Source organism: Oncorhynchus kisutch, linkage group LG10 (assembly GCF_002021735.2).
Source record: "Oncorhynchus kisutch isolate 150728-3 linkage group LG10, Okis_V2, whole genome shotgun sequence".
Lineage (NCBI taxonomy): Eukaryota > Metazoa > Chordata > Actinopteri > Salmoniformes > Salmonidae > Oncorhynchus > Oncorhynchus kisutch.
The window spans coordinates 27,314,668-27,334,046 of NC_034183.2; the positions used below are offsets into that span (position 1 = coordinate 27,314,668).

At 43.0% G+C, this 19,379-nt stretch overlaps 1 pseudogene; it reads left to right on the top strand.

Moving 5' to 3' along the window:
* The first annotated feature begins 4,653 nt into the window (after window positions 1–4,653).
* On the top strand, window positions 4,654–8,660 carry LOC116375944 (uncharacterized; annotated as a pseudogene).
* Window positions 8,661–19,379: the final 10,719 nt, after the last annotated feature.

The window sequence follows — 19,379 nt, forward strand, 5'->3', positions numbered from 1 at the left end:
GTGACGTACTCCATCTCCGTCTCCACGTGAACTTCTCCATCCATTACTGGTTTGTACAATGTCTTGACACACTGTCCAATATTAAGCTTCTTTGTATCTGTCTTTCCCAGTCTAAACTATTATATTACATGGCATTTTATAGCAAATGATTATTCTACATACAGTAATCATCGCGCGCTTGTGAGAATGCTCAGTGGCATCTCGGCTCTGTGTTTTAATAAATCGGCAAGTGGGTATGAGAGGAGTGACTGAAAACATCCCACTCATCCTAAGAAAATTAAAAAAACACAAACCCTTCTATTGTTTCATGTTTTCAGTTTCTAAAATAGGATTGTTGACTGGTGACATTTGTTAGTTTCAGCTCCTAACTGGCAAGATCCGGTAGCCACGCATACATCGCTCTCTATTGGTGCAAACAGGCTAGCATAGGTAGTGTGAGATATCAAACGCCAACCCATTAGGGGCTGGAAATTGTAGTGAGCTTCGATTGGTCAATAGCAAAGCGATGTTACGGAATTTTTGCATAATATATTCAGCTTTCCCCAACTTTGGTCCGACCCTTTTCACGTCCCTTGTCTTGCTCGCCCAACGGTCTCTCCGCCCACATCGCTTCTGTCATAAAAAATTAATGGGCATCCGTTTCATCGCCCGAAGCCCAGCGTGTTTATTTGTATAACTGATACTCACAGTTATCAGGAAAGCGGATGGTGGGTAAATATGACCTGTAATATGTTATATGTATATTATATGAAGGTAAACAATGTCAGAACATGACCAGACATGTATCTCTCGGTGGTTTGTCTGATGAAAACCTTGACTAAGATCAGGTCTCGATAAGGAAATCTGAAAGTGCCTTTCACACTCATCTCTTTTTCTCTCTTCCCTTATCTCACCTTTTTTTTCTCCCCTCGCCTCGCCTCTCTCTACCTCTACTCCCTATCTCTTCATTTCACAATATCTTTCTCTCCACTAACCTTCTTCCTCTGTCTTTCTCACATCTCTCTCCTCAGCCCAGCCACATACTCATGGTGATGTGACTGTGAAAAGCCACAGAGCTAGAGTGGGACTACTGGAATCCGGTCAGTTTCAAAGGTCACTAGGTAACTGCCAACATAAAGGAAACACTTAAAGTGGAAATGACAGTATTTTAACTACTTTGCAGATATGAAAAACAGAAAATCATAATATTAGTACAAAAATATCACATTCCCAGTTTATGCTACAAAACCAACTTTATAAGTACACTAAGGCATTGTGGGTAGAATAGATGGATGCATGATTAATACAATTCACCAATGCATTTCTTGGTAGTCCCAACAATATTGCTATCAGGTTGTAAATCACAGCTGGCCTGGTACATTGTTTGCTGCCTCCTGAACTGTTTCAATTGCTCAATATTCTGGACAAAAATGGACGAATGTAACTAAGGCTGGGAATGTCAACACAATCAAACTATACTCGCATATTCACTCTGGCTATCTACTCTGATTTCCGAGCACTTTTGTCTGAGTGTGCCAAAGTGCAGAATAACTGATGAATTTACGAACTCACAACACCTGCTGAATATGACTGTTGTCAGTAATAGACACGAAAGCTCTAGATAATCAACCTAACCAGCTCTGCTAGTGTGAGTAAAATGGTCAGAGTGAGGTGTTCTCTCATTTGTGTCTGGAAGTAGCTAGCTAGCAAGCTAGACAACTTTAGCCAGTGAGCTTGGGTGCTTGGTTGGGACAAGCATGCATTGGCAGGCAAGCTGCAGAAGGACGAGTAAGCTACAATTCCACGTCGTTTATCAATGCAATTGTGACTGCCAACTAGCTGAAAAAGTTTGAGAGGGTTTATCTAATGTTCCTTCGTTAGATTTTAGCTGATCTTGGCTATGGCACATCGGTCTGTGTAGACTCCGGTCTTGGACGAGACAAGTGTTTTTATTAGGTTTTATTTATTGCAGTGCCTATTAATTGTCCAAATGCACGGCTGATTTCCCACTCTATATTGTTAGAATATGTATTTACCAAACATTCTAAGAATTTATGAAAATGTTTAATTACCATATCTAAGTGCTTGCTTGTGAGAAAATATTTTTAAACGGGTCCTATTATTCCTTGGGGTGTATATGAACAGATTCTTTATAAGATTTCATGTTGCTAAAATGCTGTCAGTTCCATTTTAAGTAAATTAGGGATACAAAGTATATTGAAAGCAGGGGCTTCCACACAGGTGTGGTTCCTGAGTTATTTAAGCAATTAACATTCCATCATTATAAGGTCATGTAGGCTATAAAAATGTACAGTTGACCATTATTTTGACTACTATGGCTAGAAGAAGAGATCTCAGTGACTTTGAAAGAGGGGTCTCAAAGGAGGTTAGGGGTTTTAAAGTGACAATCAGCAGTAGAAACAATAACAAAGCCCCTGTTTCAGTAAAACAAGCGTGTATTTTGGTTCTGATGGGGTACGACAGTTGAACTAAGTTCACGAGGCATTTCTAAGTTATATTCTTCAAGAATCAATGGGTACATATCAATAATGTAGTCCAAAAAAGTGTGTGTGTGTGTGTGTGTGTGTGTGTGTGTGTGTGTGTGTGTGTGTGTGTGTGTGTGTGTGTGTGTGTGTGTGTGTGTGTGTGTGTGTGTGTGTGTGTGTGTGTGTGTGTGTGTGTGCGTGTGTGTGTGTGTGCGTGCGTGCGTCCCAGATCTCAACCCAATTCAACATATGGAGATTCTGGACAATTTCTCATGGAAGTATGGTAGCTCATCCCTCCGCTAGAGTTCCAGACACTTGTAGAATCTATGCCAAGGTGCATGGAAGCTGTTCTGGCAGCTCATGGTGGCCCAACGCCCTATTAAGATACTATGTTGGTGTTTCCTTTATTTTGGCAGTTACCTGTAATGTCACAGTACCTGTCAAAACCACAGACAGTTTCTCTCTCTCTCTCTCTGAAAACTCCATATCTCAGAATCAATAAGATGTGAGCCTAAATTAGTAAATAACCGTCTAAAATCGTTGTGTTTGTTTCCGTTGAGCTGTTATGGAGTAAACTGTACCAGGGTACAGGAGAATCTTTTACATTTTTATTATCAAAGCAGTTAGTTTCAGTGAAATGTGAAATGAGTGGGATGGCAGATGAGGGAAGAGATAAGGCTCTGGGCATCTTCTCTACAGGGGAATTCCAGACATTGCAGAAAAACTGTACTGACCTATGGATGATTATTGAGAAAGCACAGCTAGAAGGATGCCCAGCAGACATTACCCTGTTGGCCCCATGTGATTATTCGGTGGCCAAGGTGGGCACGGGCTAGCCCACTCCGAGCCTACACCAGCCCGACACAGGTCAGCCTACACCAACCCACACAGGCTAGCCCACACCAAGCCCACATCAGCCCAACACTGGCCAGCCTACACCAGCCCAACACAGGCCAGCCCACAGCAAGCCCACATCAGCCCAACACAGGCCAGCCTACACCAGCCCAACACAGGCCAGCCCACAGCAAGCCCACATCAGCCCAACACTGGCCAGCCTACATCAGCCCAACACAGGCCAGCCCACATCAGCCCAACACAGGCCAGCCTACACTAGCCCAACACAGGCCAGCCCACAGCAAGCCCACATCAGCCCAACACAGGCCAGCCTACACCAGCCCAACACAGGCCAGCCCACAGCAAGCCCACATCAGCCCAACACAGGCCAGGCTACACCAGTTTAACACATGTTAGCCCACACCAAGCCTACATCAGCCCAACACGGGCTAGTCTACACAAGCCCACCACAGGCTAACCCACAACAAGCCCACATCAGCCCAACACAGGCCAGGCTACACCAGTTTAACACATGTTAGCCCACACCAAGCCTACATCAGCCCAACACGGGCTAGTCTACACAAGCCCAGCACAGGCTAACCCACAACAAGCCCACACCAGCCCAACACAGGCCAGCCCACATCAAGTCCAATACGGGCAAGACCACACCACCCTCATGAAAAAGTACTATGGAATTAATACACAAAACCTATTTGTGCAGTAGTGACTATGTAGAGACATGTAGGAATTATGTACTGAATGTTTAGTTTATGCACTACTCAAGATACACAAGTACACTCTAAACCCATTGTGCTGCCATTACTCAAAACTTTTTAGCACACCCATTGCACTTAATCAAATCAAATTGTATTGCGCCGAATACAACAGGTGTAGTAGACCTTACTGTGAAATGCTTACTTACAAGTCCTTAACCAACAATGCTGTTCAAGAAATAGAGTTAAGAAACTATTTACTAAATAAACAAAAGTAAAAAATAAAATAAAAAGTAACACAATAAAATAACAATAACGAGGCTATATACAGGGGGTACCAGTACTGAGTCAATGTGCGGGGGTACAGGTTAGTCAAGGTATTTTGTACATGTAGGTAGGGGTAAAGTGACTATGCATAGATAATATACAGTGTAAACAGTGTAAAAATAAAGAGGGGTGTCAATGTAAACAGTCCGTGTGGCCATTTTAACAGTTGTTCAGCAGTCTTATGGCTTTGGGGTAGAAGCTGTTAAGGAGCCTTTTGGACCTAGACTTGGCACTCCGGTAACGCTTGCCGTGTGGTAGCATAGAGAACAGTCTATGACTTGGGTTGCAGTTTTACTTTAATGTAGTGGCGAACCATGACTGTAGGACCTAGGCCTTCAGAGGGACAAAAAATCTTCCAATAAGTTGTATCAAGCAAAACAATTATAGAAAATAACAGAAAACATAGCATCACTTAATGCACCCAACATTATATATCTTCTGTAGTCGCACCATTCTAGTTCTAGTGAAGGAGAAGAGATACTTTTTGATAACATTATGAATTAATCAAACAGGCCTGGCCACGCTTCGGGCTGCCGCACACACAGAGACAGAAGTGGCACGGACACAACATGACACACAGCATAAAATAATGCACTGTTTACACAACTTATGGTAGCCAGCACCACTATCACACTATCACCAATAGCAGCAACAACAGTGTCACATCAAAGGTGACAGGCTCATGGTCCTGAGAAGGTGGAGAGGATTTGCAGGTTGGGTCATTTTGACCCGCCACTGTTTGAACCAACTTTTATTTTTTTTTTAAATATTTGTTGGATCATTTGTGAGAAGGAGGCAGTGAGTCTTTCTTTAACAGCAGTGAAAACAATCACCTCCATGATATTATTCAACTTGAAATTTGATGACCTGTCCTAGACTGACCCCAATATTACAAAAGTGAAATGTTGCCTTTATTCATGTATCCATGTAAGCTGTACGAAACAAAATAATATTGTCATCGGTACATGTCCGTACATGTCCAGATATGTGGTCTTCCCCAAGGGGCTGAAGCCATGACTGTGCATTTCACTGCTGAACAGGTTCTAGAACAGATATTTTCAAATGTCCAGCAAGACTACTCAATCTGAAGAGAAGTGGAGGATGAATCAGAAGATGCAGATGGGGAGGAATACGACCCAGAACATGATGCATCATCTTCAGAAGAAGAAGAAATTCCTCAAGCTGAAAGAGAGACTTTAATGTCAAAAACAGCCAAATCAAATGGTCCTCAGTAGCAATTCACAAACAGGGAAGGATGGCAGAGCATAAGGTCATGGAGATGACCCCAGGACCCACAACATATGCCGTTTCTTATGCCCATGACATCGCCTCAACATTCTACCTGTTCATCACACCAGCAATAGAAAAAATCATCCTGGACATGACAAATCTGGAGGGTTTTTGAAAATATGGAGACAGCTGGAAAGGGATGGATGAGACTGACCTGCATGCCTACACAAGGCCGCTAATCTTAGCAGGTGTATAAAGGTCCCGAGGTGAGGCTGCAGCTAGTCTATGGGATGCAGAGAGTGGAATAGCGATTTTCAGTGCCACTATGCCACTCAAGTTCTTTCACACTTACTCAAGACTGCTACGATTGGATGACTTGAGTCAAGACCTACAAGACGTGCGACAGACAAACTGGCAGCCATAAGAGAGGTCTGGGACAAGTGGGTGGAGCGGCTGTCATACGTCTACAACCAATGGCCTGACGTAACAGTGGATGAGCAATTGGTTCCATTCAGAGGTAGTGTATATATAATAAAAGTGATTTTCACTACTGACTTCTGTGACTGTTTCTATGACACCGATACTAATAATTACCAATGATGCTAATCTCTTCTTGCCAAAGGTTGTTGTCCTTTCCGGCAGTATATGCCCAGCATGCCAACAAAATATGGGATCAAGTCATGGGTGGCCTGTGGCGCAAAATCCAGCTACGCTACCCCGGGAAGTGGTGGCCCAGAGAAGAACCAGGGGATGCGTGTTGTGCTTGATATGACAGAGGGATTGAGGGGTCACAATGTCACGTGCCAATTTCTTCACCTCTTATGAACTCGGACGGCAGCTCCTGAAGAGGAACGTCACCATGGTTGGCACAGTTCGAAAGAACAAGTCTGAGCTCCCACCTGCACTGCTTGCACCAAAGGAAAGAGAGGTATTCTCATCAAGGTTTGCCTTCACGCCCACCACCACTCTAGTTTCAAACCTCCCAAAGAAAAACAAGAATGTGTTACTTCTGAGTATAGGTGGACCGATTCATCGGAATGGCCGATTAATTAGGGCTGATTTCAAGTTTTCATAACAATCCGATTAAAAAATAAATTATGTATACCTTTATTTAACTAGGCAAGTCAGTTAAGAACAAAGTTTCTTATTTTCTATGACGGCCTAGGAACGGTGGGTTAACTGCCTTGTTCAGGGGCAGAATGACAGATTTTCACCTTGTCAGCTCGGGGGATCCAATCGTGCAACCTTACAGTTAACTAGTCCAACGCTCTAACCACCTGCCTCTCATTGCACTCCACGAGGAGCCTGCCTGTTACTTGAATGCAGTAGAAGTCAAGGTAAGTTGCTAGCTAGTATTAAACTTATCTTATAAAAAACAATCAATCAATCATAATCACTAGTTGACTACACATGGTTGATGATATTACTAGTTTATCTAGCGTGTCCTGCGTTGCATATAATCGATGCAATGCGGGGGGATGATTTAACAAAAGCGCATTTGCGAAAAAAACACAATTGTTGGAAGACTGTACCTAACCATAAACATCAATGCCTTTCTTAAAATCAATACACAGAAGTATATATTTTCAGACCTGCATATTTAGCTAAAATAAATCCAGGTTAGCAGGCAATATTAACCAGGTGAAATTGTGTCACATCAGGCTCGTAAGCATTCATTCAAACAGCACTTCCGTGTGTTTTGCCAGCAGCTCTTCGCAAGCACAGCGCTGTTTATGACTTCAAGCCTATCAGCCTAATGGCTGGTGTAACTGATGTGAAATGGCTAGCTAGTTAGCGGGGTGCGCGATAATAGAGTTTCAAATGTCACTCGCTCTGAGACTTGGAGTAGTTATTCCCCTTGCTCTGCAAAGGCCGCGGCTTTTGTGGAGCGATGGGTAACGCTGCTTCGAGTGTGGCTGTTGTCGATGTGTTCCTTGTTCGAGCCCAGGTAGGGGCGAGGAGAGGGACGGAAGCTATACTGTTACACTGGCAATACTATAGTGCTTATAAGAACATCCAATAGTCAAAATAAAAATACAAATGGTATAGAGAGAAATAGTCCTATAAATACTATATCAACTACAACCTAAAACCTCTTACCTTGGAATATTGAAGTCTCATGTTAAAAGTGCTTCTACACCTGCATTGCTTGCTGTTTGGGGTTTTAGGCTGGGTTTCTGTACAGCACTTTGAGATATCAGCTGATGTACGAAGGGCTATATAAATAAATTTGATTTGATTTGATTTGAAAAGGAACCACCAACTTTCATATGCTCTCCTGTTCTGAGCAAGGAACTCAAACGTTAGCTTTTATTACATGGCACATATTGCACTTTTACTTCTCCAACACTTTGTTTTTGCATTATTTAAACCAAATTGAACATGTTTCATTATTTATTTGGGGCTAAATGGATTTTTATTGATGTATTATATTAAGTTAAAATAAGTGTTCATTCAGTATTGTTGTAATTGTCATTATTGCAAATAAATAGAAAAATGTCAAATGAAAAAAAAAATTGTCCGACTAATCGGTATCAGCTTTTTTTGGTCCTCCAATAATCGGTATTGGCGTTGAAAATCATAATCGGTCGACCTCTACTTCGGTCGACATCTACTTCTGCACACAGAGGCTGAAATGAGCTATCACGAAGACAGGATGCCAGCCATCATCCGAGACTACAACTGCAACAAAGAAGGTGTGGACAACCTAGATAAGGTGATTGGAATGTACAGCTGCAGAAGGATGACTGCCCACTGGCCCCTGGTCATCTTCCACAACATCATTGATGTTTCTTCCTACAATGCCTTTGTGATATGGAGAGAGATCAACCCTAGCTGGATGCCTCGTAAGCGGAACAAGAGGAGGGTGTTCCTGGAGCAGCTGGGAATTACACTTGTAACTCCATTCATCGAAAGAAGCACAGAAGCATCTGCAGCAGTTGTGAAAGCTGTTCAGAGGGCTAGATCTCGTGATCAACCTGAGGAGCTAGCTGCCCTAGCCACTGCCCCAGCTGGGGCAAGTAAGAGGAAGAGGTGTCAGATCTGCCCACCAAAGAAGGACTGTAAAACACATACTGTGCTGCAGGTGTAAGAAATATATCTGCAAAGACTGTGCACATGCATACTGTCCCACATGTGCTAATTAGGGGTTTAGTGAAGGCGGGACAGTTTGACCCGGAGGACACGGGGTGTATACAGAATCTGAGGACAACGGGAGGGTTAAAGCACATTTTCTTCCAATTATATACATTTAGCCATGTGTAATGTTTATTCATGTGATATTTGAGTGACAAAATTACAACAAAATCTATGAGCTAAAAAACGTTAGCTGACATGGGCTAGTTGATCTGGACATTTCTGAAGTTATAAATAGCTCTCTAAGGTATGCAATGACTAAAATGACAAGAGGAACTGATGATACACTACCCAATTTTGAAATTGTACCCTGTGCATTCTACTATTACAACTTTCAAGAGTAAAGTCCACCCCCTACTGACCCCTCGCTCCACCCTCCCCAGTTTGGGTAAAACGTATCTAAACCAATCATGTAAATGCAGAGCTATACAGAGCACTCTGCATTGTTACAAAATTTGTGAGGCACATGGCGATGCGGTACATAGCTCAATTTGGCCTCTGCATGCCTCCAGAGGCTCTGCAATTGCGTCACAGCCTCCGACCACAAATCAGATTAAGCATAAATTGGCTTTAAGGCGGTATCGTCTGGTATGGCATACTGGCAAAATAAATAGTGGGGTTACGCTGTACGGGTAAAACATGAGCCTATCACAATAATCAATATTTTTTTTTAAAGAAAACTGTAGGCTATTGCACCATTACTTATCATTACCGTATGTCAGAGGCATAACATTTTTTGCAAATGAACTTGAAAACGCGTGGTAGGCCTATAGGCTGCTCCAAAAAGTGGTTTAATGAGAACACTGACATTTTGCCAAGGCAGAGATGAGCGGCAGACACCAAGACGCGGGCAGACAGCAGTGGAGGCATTCATTCTGGCCTAATGACAATCGCCAAATGTCATTACACTTTTTGTTGTTTTGTGTAACGGATCTCTCTTTCCATTCACTACTGTTTGGAGGCTGGAAATATATTGCAAGTGGATGAACATGCGCGTGTAGCCTATTATAGGTGCCCTTTGAAGTGATTGTTTGACAATCAGATGAAAACATCATGACTCCCCCCTCCCCACACAAAAGCCGTATTACAACATGTGTGTTGTCATAATTGCATTGTTTGCTCTATAACCTGCTCATTCATAAAGGCAGAGACAATAAGACTGAGTGGCAGAATAAATTCAACCACACCTTTGTTTTATCACAAAACTGGATAGCAACCTCTGTCCATTGAAGTCCACAAAGCATATTGCATGTACAGTAACAGACAGTTGACCTACAGCATGGTCAAGCAAGTTAATGTTTAAGACATTTTCAGACCACTTAACAACTATTGATTTAGAACCACAGAGTGTTACCGCAAGTCGCAAAGAAAACAGAAGCTGCCTCCACTATTCCAGCACATTTTCAACTTCAACATTTCAGCATCATCAAATCACCCCTGTTTAGTCTAATACAGTGACAACTAAAAGATACCAAAAACAAGTTAGTCCAACCAACGTAAGCAAAATATGATGTGACTGTCCATGGTTCTGATTTCTGTGTGCATGTTTGTGTGTGTGTGTGTGTGTGTGTGTGTGTGTACGCGTGCACGTTTGTGCAAGTAGAAAAGCATGATGGCTCACCCTACTTGTAGCGAAACGCCAATGCCATCCTCCTCTCTTTCATGTTGACGAAACGGTCTGTCACTCTGTCATACAAAACACACTTTTATTTTTTGTTGTCCTAGCCTACCTGGCTAAAATGCTTACTCGCTAGCCTAACTTCCATTCACGGGCAACTTTAGCTAGTTAACATTAGCCTACTACATCTAGCTACATATTGAACGTCCATCCTCTCAGACCAGGGGCACAACAATGTATGAATTAATGGTTGGATCAGAATAAGCATTATAATCATTGGTCAGTACGGAGAATTGAGTAAAACCCAAATCCCCCCCAAAAAAGTCAAAATCCCTATCTCTATCCATGGCTAATTTGGGAACGGGACAATTTTAGCTTGGACAATTTTAGCTTGCTAGCCACCAGAGGACAACAACACAATGAGATGCAACAATTCAAGTGTTTCTTTCAGTGATGTATGCTTTCAATGGGATTTGATAGGAGTGAAGCCAAATCCAAGCTGGCATCCCTTGACACGTTCTTTTGATGTGCCAGGACCATTCACAGTTCATTTTTTAATACTTTTTTGTCAAGGGAGGCCAGATGCTCGCTGGCTTCCCGTGTCTTCAACGCTATGGGTGGAAACAATGTCATACTTGTTTCAATCAGACAGCATCAGATAGATGTTCTCTCTACGTGTAGGCTGAGTGGCGCTGTTTCGCTCTGATGCTTTCTCCTGTGAGATACATTCAGCCTCTTGCGAATTGAAGGAAAATTATGAAACACAGAAGACGAAAGAGAAATAATTGTACGTTGTTTTTATTGGTAGATTTTTTGGGGAAGCCTGGCTTCCCTTGGCATCCATGAATATATCAGTGCACATATACATGCACATATCAAAGCTAAAGGCTAAAGTTGAATCTAGACGTGGTTTCCTCTATCGTAATCGGTCCTCTTTCACCCCAGTTGCCAAAATAACCCTGATTTAGATGACCATACTAACCATGCTAGATTATGGAGACGTAATTTATAGATCGGCAGGTAAGGGTGCTCTCGAGTGGCTAGATGTTCTTTACCATTCAGCCATCAGATTTGCCACCAATACTCCTTACTGGACACATCACTGCACTCTGTACTCCTCTGTAAACTGGTCATCTCTGTATACCCGTCACAAGACCCACTGGTTGATGCTTATTTATTAAACCCTCTTAGGCCTCACTCCCCCCTATCTGAGATACCTACTGCAGCCCTCAGTCAAATTTTGTTAAAGGTCCCCAAAGCACACACATTGCTGGGTTGCTGGTCTTTTCAGTTCGCTGCAGCTAGCGACTGGAACGAGCTGCAACAAACACTCAAACTGGAGACTCATTCAAATACTCAATCATGGACACTCTTACTGACTGTTGTGGCTGCTTTGCATGATGTATTGAGGTGAGACAATTTTTTTGTCTCACCTAGGGCGACTGACCAAGGACCTGTTATGTGCATACATTTTTTTGATGCAAGCTCCTGCACTCATAGGAGGGCCCATACCTGGAAGAAATTACATCTACTTTATGCATTTAGGTTAGTATTGTGGAGTAACTACAATGTTGTTGATCCATCCTCAATTTTCTCATAATACAGCAATTAAACTCTGTAACTGTTTTAAAGTCACCGTGGGCTTCATGGTGAAATCCCTGAGCGTTTTCATTCCTCTCCGGCAACTGAGTTAGGAAGGACGCCTGTATCTTTGTAGTGACTGGGTGTATTGATACACCATCCAAAGTGTAATTAATAACTTCACTATGGTCAAAGGGATATTCAATGTCTGCATAATCATTTTATTAACCACCTACCAATAGGTGTCCTTCTTTGCGAGGTGTTGGATAACCTCCCGGGTCTTTGTAGTTGAATCTGTGTTTAGAAATTCACTGCTCGACTGAGGGACTTTACAGATAATTGTGTGTGTTGTGTATGGAGATTAGGTAGTCATTCAAAAATCATGTTAAACACTGTTATTTCACATGCAACTTATTATGTGACTTGTTAAGCAAATGTTTACTCGTGGACTGATTTAGGTTTACCATGACAAAGGGGTTGAATACTTAGACATTTGATTTTTAATTAATTTGTAAACATTTCTAAAAACATAATTCCGCTGACATTATGGGGCATTGAAGCTGGTGTTTGGAGGATATATTTGCCAGCTTCTGGGGCATTATCACTTACATATTAAATATTGAATCGCCTCTCTACTGAAGTGAATGAACTACTAGCAGCTAGTTTAATTAGCTAGCTAGCTAGCTAGTAGCTACCACAGCCAGTTCAGCTCTATCTAGTCTCTCGCTATCTGTCATTTAGCAGTATCTAACAGCTCTTGTGTGTATGGAAATGTTTTGTAGCCTTTGTTTGTCCTATAAAAATGATGATGTGCCATTGTACCACTGCTGGAGCCAGCCAAAAGTTGGCTAACGTTGGTGAGCTATCTAAGTTGATTTCCAAACTGTATCAAGGGTTGATACATGCTTTTCCCGATGACACAAAACATAGCTATATTGTGTGCAAAAAGAGCTCTAAAGTACTATTAGGCCTATGATATTAATTATATTGTTGTACTGTTTCTGTGTGTTAATGTGTAGGTGTATGTGTATGTGTGTTTTATTAAACTGTTGTTTTTCAAACCCTTCCCTTGACACGTAAAAAAAGATGGGAAGGAAGTTGTTGGGGAGAAAGTTGAGTTATTGACCAGACACAGATTAAATGTCCTCCTGGACTAAATGTAGTTTTAGTTGAAGTACAAGTTCCAATTCCCATGTTGAGAAAAAAACACACACGTATGCCGCACATCCACACGTATGCACACAAACACACGCACGTGCACACACACACGCACGTGCACACACACACACACACATTTTTACATACAGGCCACCTTATAATATCCAAAGCTGGCTGCAGTTCCTTATCTGACAGGCAGATGATGCCATCGGCTGAGGGACTGAGGAAACACTGCATTTCATCAGAGAAATTGTTTCCTGCCTTCTGCATAAACAGCTCGGACAGGACTGGGTAGATGAAGGAAATGCAGTGGCCACTAGATGTAGCTATAGCAGATTTATACCCGTTTTCTCAGATCCTTGAGTAAATGAGGTCCGTAGTTGTGCATTGATGTCAATGGCAGACTTGCATGAATGACAGTGTGTATGTCAATGGTAGCCTGACATATTTAAACGTATTCACGTATAAAGTAAAGTGAATTCTGCAGACTTGTGTTATCTCCCAGAGTTTATGCCTAGGCTTTAGCTCAGAGAGCTACTGTACCATGATCTTTAGGCGTGCAGACAACCTGAATTTCTTTACCTGGTTGGTCACATCTACGGCTAGCTTGGTCCCAGATCTCTTTGTGCGATCATGTCAACTCTTTGCCATGTCAAGGAGTGGCATGATGGCAGAGACAGACGGGTACCCAGGCTAATATACAGTGGGGTTCAGGTATTGATTCCTGCATATGTAATGTGTACTGTGTGTAACGTGTATGTTAATGTAATAATACGAGTTGCATTGGATGAATGTCTGCTCGACAAGCTGGTTGATACCACAGTGAACCTGTGGTTCATCTACCCAGGTTTAAATGTGAGGCGGCAGGTAGCCTAGTGGTTAGAGCATTGAGCCAGTAACCGTAAATGTTGCTAGATTGAATCCCCAAGCTGACAAGGTAAAAATATGTCATTCTGCCCCTGAACAAGGCAGTTAAGCCACTGTTCCTAGGCTGTCATTGTAAATAAGAATTTGTTCTTAGCTGACTTGCCTAGTTAAATAAAGTTTTAAAAAAAATGAAATGTTGACATTCAGGTAGAATGTGTGGGTAGTATGGTAACACGGTCTCTGCCTCCCTTACAGCTGATGTTAGAGTACCGTATGAGCCTCAAATCAAATCAAATCAAATTGTATTTGTCACATACACATGGTTAGCAGATGTTAATGCGAGTGTAGCGAAATGCTTGTGCTTCTAGTTCCGACAATGCAGTAATAACCAACAAGTAATCTAGCTAACAATTCCAAAACTACTACCTTATAGACACAAGTGTAAGGGGATAAAGAATATGTACATAAAGATATATGAGTGAGTGATGGTACAGAGCGGCATAGGCAAGATACAGTAGATGATATTGAGATGGTATTGTGCAGTATATACATATGAGATGAGTATGTAAACAAAGTGGCATAGTTAAAGTGGCTAGTGATACATGTATTACATAAAGATGCAGTAGATGATATAGAGTACAGTATATACATATACATATGAGATGAATAATGTAGGGTATGTAAACATTATATTAGGTAGCATTGTTTAAAGTGGCTAGTGATATATTTGACATCATTTCCCATCAATTCCCATTATTAAAGTGGCTGGAGATGAGTCAGTGTGTTGGCAGCAGCCACTCAATGTTAGTGGTGGCTGTTTAACAGTCTGATGGCCTTGAGATAGAAGCTGTTTTTCAATCTCTCGGTCCCAGCTTTGATGCACCTGCACTGACCTCGCCTTCTGGATGATAGCGGGGTGAACAGGCAGTGGCTCGGGTGGTTGTTGTCCTTGATGATCTTTATGGCCTTCCTGTGACATCGGGTGGTGTAGGTGTCCTGGAGGGCAGGTAGTTTGCCCCCGGTGATGCGTTGTGCAGACCTCACTACCCTCTGGAGAGCCTTACGGTTGTGGGCGGAGCAGTTGCCGTACCAGGCGGTGATACAGCCCGACAGGATGCTCTCGATTGTGCATCTGTAGAAGTTTGTGAGTGCTTTTGGTGACAAGCCAAATTTCTTCAGCCTCCTGAGGTTGAAGAGGCGCTGCTGCGCCTTCTTCACGATGCTGTCTGTGTGGGTGGACCAATTCAGTTTGTCTGTGATGTGTACTCCGAGGAACTTAAAACTTACTACCCTCTCCACTACTGTTCCATCAATGTGGATAGGGGGGTGTTCCCTCTGCTGTTTCCTGAAGTCCACAATCATCTCCTTAGTTTTGTTGACGTTGAGTGTGAGGTTATTTTCCTGACACCACACTCCGAGGGCCCTCACCTCCTCCCTGTAGGCCGTCTCGTCGTTGTTGGTAATCAAGCCTACCACTGTTGTGTCGTCCGCAAACTTGATGATTGAGTTGGAGGCGTGCGTGGCCACGCAGTCGTGGGTGAACAGGGAGTACAGGAGAGGGCTCAGAACGCACCCTTGTGGGTGTTGAGTTTTGAGGATCAGCGGGGTGGAAATGTTGTTGCCTACCCTCACCACCTGGGGGCGGCCCGTCAGGAAGTCCAGTACCCAGTTGCACAGGGCGGGGTCGAGACCCAGGGTCTCGAGCTTGATGACGAGCTTGGAGGGCACTATGGTGTTAAATGCCGAGCTGTAGTCGATGAACAGCATTCTCACATGGGTATTCCTCTTGTCCAGATGGGTTAGGGCAGTGTGCAGTGTGGTTGAGATTGCATTGTCTGTGGACCTATTTGGGAGGTAAGCAAATTGGAGTGGGTCTAGGGTGTCAGGTAGGGTGGAGGTGATATGGTCCTTGACTAGTCTCTCAAAGCACTTCATGATGACGGAAGTGAGTGCTACGGGGCGGTAGTCGTTTAGCTCAGTTACCTTAGCTTTCTTGGGAACAGGAACAATGGTGGCCCTCTTGAAGCATGTGGGAACAACAGACTGGGATAGGGATTGATTGAATATGTCCGTAAACACACCAGCCAGCTGGTCTGCGCATGCTCTGAGGGCGCGGCTGGGGATGCCGTCTGGGCCTGCAGCCTTGCGAGGGTTGACACGTTTAAATGTTTTCCTCACGTCGGCTGCAGTGAAGGAGAGTCCACATGTTTTAGTTGCGGGCCATGTCAGTGGCACTGTATTGTCCTCAAAGCGGGCAAAACAGTTATTTAGTCTGCCTGGGAGCAAGACATCCTGGTCCGTGACTGGGCTGGTTTTCTTTTTGTAATCCGTGATTGACTGTAGACCCTGCCACATACCTCTTGTGTCTGAGCCGTTAAATTGAGATTCTACTTTGTCTCTATACTGACGCTTAGCTTGTTTGATTGCCTTGCGGAGGGAATAGTTACACTGTTTGTATTCGGTCATGTTTCCGGTCACCTTGCCCTGATTAAAAGCAGTGGTTCGGGCTTTCAGTTTCACACGAATGCTGCCATCAATCCACGGTTTCTGTTTTGGGAATGTTTTAATCGTTGCTATGGGAACGACATCTTCAACGCACGTTCTAATGAACTCGCTCACCGAATCAGCGTATTCGTCAATGTTGTTGTCTGACGCAATACGAAACATATCCCAGTCCACGTGAAGGAAGCAGTCTTAGAGTGTGGAATCAGATTGGTCGGACCAGCGTTGAACAGACCTCAGCGCGGGAGCTTCTTGTTTTAGTTTCTGTCTGTAGGCAGGGATCAACAAAATGGAGTCGTGGTCAGCTTTTCCGAAAGGAGGGCGGGGCAGGGCCTTATATGCGTCGCGGAAGTTAGAATAGCAGTGATCCAAGGTTTTTCCAGCCCTGGTTGCGCAATCGATATGCTGATAAAATTTAGGGAGTCTTGTTTTCAGATTAGCCTTGTTAAAATCCCCAGTTACAATGGATGCAGCCTCCAGATAAATGGATTCCAGTTTGCAAAGAGTCAAATAAAGTTCGTTCAGAGCCATCGATGTGTCTGCTTTGGGGGGAATATATACGGCTGTGATTATAATCAAAGAGAATTCCCTTGGTAGATAATGCGGTCGACATTTGATTGTGAGGAATTCTAAATCAGGTGAACAGAAGGACTTGAGTACCTGTATGTTATTAGGATCACACCACGTCACGTTAACCATGAAGCATACGCCCCCGCCCCTCTTCTGTGGTTAGGGTAAGGGCTAAGAAATACAATAATTGGTAGCACTGGTGCTCCCAAATAAAAAGTTAAGAGCACCACATGAAATGTAGGAGCACCAAAAATATTTTTTGAAAATGTATTTAGATACAGCCTATATTGGACATATTTCAATTCTAGCTGTTTTTGAAGTAATTTGTGGAATATTAGGATTCTGTGTTGAGATGCATTGTACACTGTCTCTTTAAAAACGTCAGGTTTGTGATGATGACATGCAAGGGATATGTCATTCATTCATTACTATGATTATTGATCTCCTGAAGAATAGGTTTGATATGGGTGGAGGAGGTGAAACCACTCAGAGTGGTGCTCTGATTTGGCTGCAGTTAATCCCTTCTCCTTTCTTTCGGTGCCTCCAAAAGTTTGGATATAGTGGTGAAGTGAGCAGGTTGTTAGCTTGCTAGCCAATGATGTAAAATGACTGAACAAAGTGTAAACAAATGGTTAACAAAGCACAAGTACTTTTAGGACAGCCCATGTCATGGTTTATGAATGTAAAATGTTTATTAACGTAAAATGTTGAGCAGTTAATATGGGTCAGATCTTTTGACTTGGTTGTGCTAGAAGCAACCCGTTTTCACTGAAGTAATGGTGCAACTATGACGCTAACAAATTTGAGCTGGCTTTTTTCTCTAGGGAACTCGGAAACAAAGGTACAGGGAAGCCTTATCATTATAACAATTATTATCTGGGCAATTTTTTCCTAGTCGCACAGTGCTCCCAAAATAAAACTCCTGGTCACACAGCTAAATATATTGTTTCATATGCGACCAAACCTAACCTTGACCTTATCCCTAAATGTTTCATGAGCTGAAATTAAAGGTCCCAAAAATGTTCCATTTGCACAAAAAGCATATTTCTCACAAAGGTTGTGCACAAATTTGTTTACATCCCTGTTAGTGAGCATTTCTACTTTGCCAATATAATCCATCCACCTGACAGGTGTGGCATATCAAGAAGCTTGATCATTACACAGCATATCATTACAGAGGTGCACCTTGTGCTGGGGGACAATAAAAGGCCACTCTAAAATGTGCAGTTTTGTCACACAACACAATGCCTCAGATGTCTCACGTTTTGCACGCTGACTGCAGGAATGTCCATAAGAGCTGTTGCCAGATAATTGAGTATTAATTTCTCTACCATAAGCCGCCTCCACTGTAGTTTTTGAGAATTTGGCAGTGCGTCCAAATGGCCTCAAAATGGCAGACCACGTGTTACCATGCCAGCCCAGGACCTCCACATCCGGCCTTTTCACCTACGGGATCGTCTGAGACCAGCCAACCAGACAGCTGATAAAACTGAGTTTGCTCAACCAAAGAATTTCTGTACAAACTGCCAGAAACTATCTCAGGGAAGCTTATCTTCGTGCTTGTTGTCCTCACCAGGGTCTTGACCTGACTGTAGGTTGGCGTCGTTACCAACTTCGATGGCCACTGGCACGCTGGAGAAGTGTGCTCTTCACGAATGAATCCCGGTTTCAACTGTACCGGGAAGATGGGCGAGCGATTTGCTGATGTCAACATTGTGAACAGAGGTGGGGTTATGGTATGGGCAAGCATAAAATACGGACAACAAACACAATTGCATTTTATCAATGGCAATTTGAATGCACGGAGATACCATGACACCTGAGATATCGGAGGCCCATTGTTGTGCTATTCATCCGCCACAATGACCTTCAGCATGTTAATGCATGGCCCCATGTCACAAGGATCTACAGTATCTGTACACAATTCCTGGAAGCTGAAAATGTCCCAGATCTTCCATGGCCTGCATACTCACCAAACATGTCACCCATTCAGCATGTTTGGGATGCTCTGGATCGACTTGTACGACAGTGTGTTCCAGTTCCCGCCAATATCCAGCAACTTCGCACAGCTATTGAAGAGGAGTTGGACAAAATTCCACAGGCCACAATCAACAGTCTGATCAACTCTATGGGAAGGAGATTTGCCGCACCGCATGTGGCAAATGATGGTCACACCAGATACTGAATGGTTTTCTGATCCACGCCCCTACCTTTTTGAAAGGTATCTGTGACCAATGGATGTATATCTGTATTCCCAGTCATGTGAAATCCTTAGATTAGGGCCTAATCCATTTATTTAAATTGACTGATTTCCTTACATGAACTGTAACAAAGTAAAATATTTGAAATTGTTGCGTGTTGTGTTTATATTTTTATTCG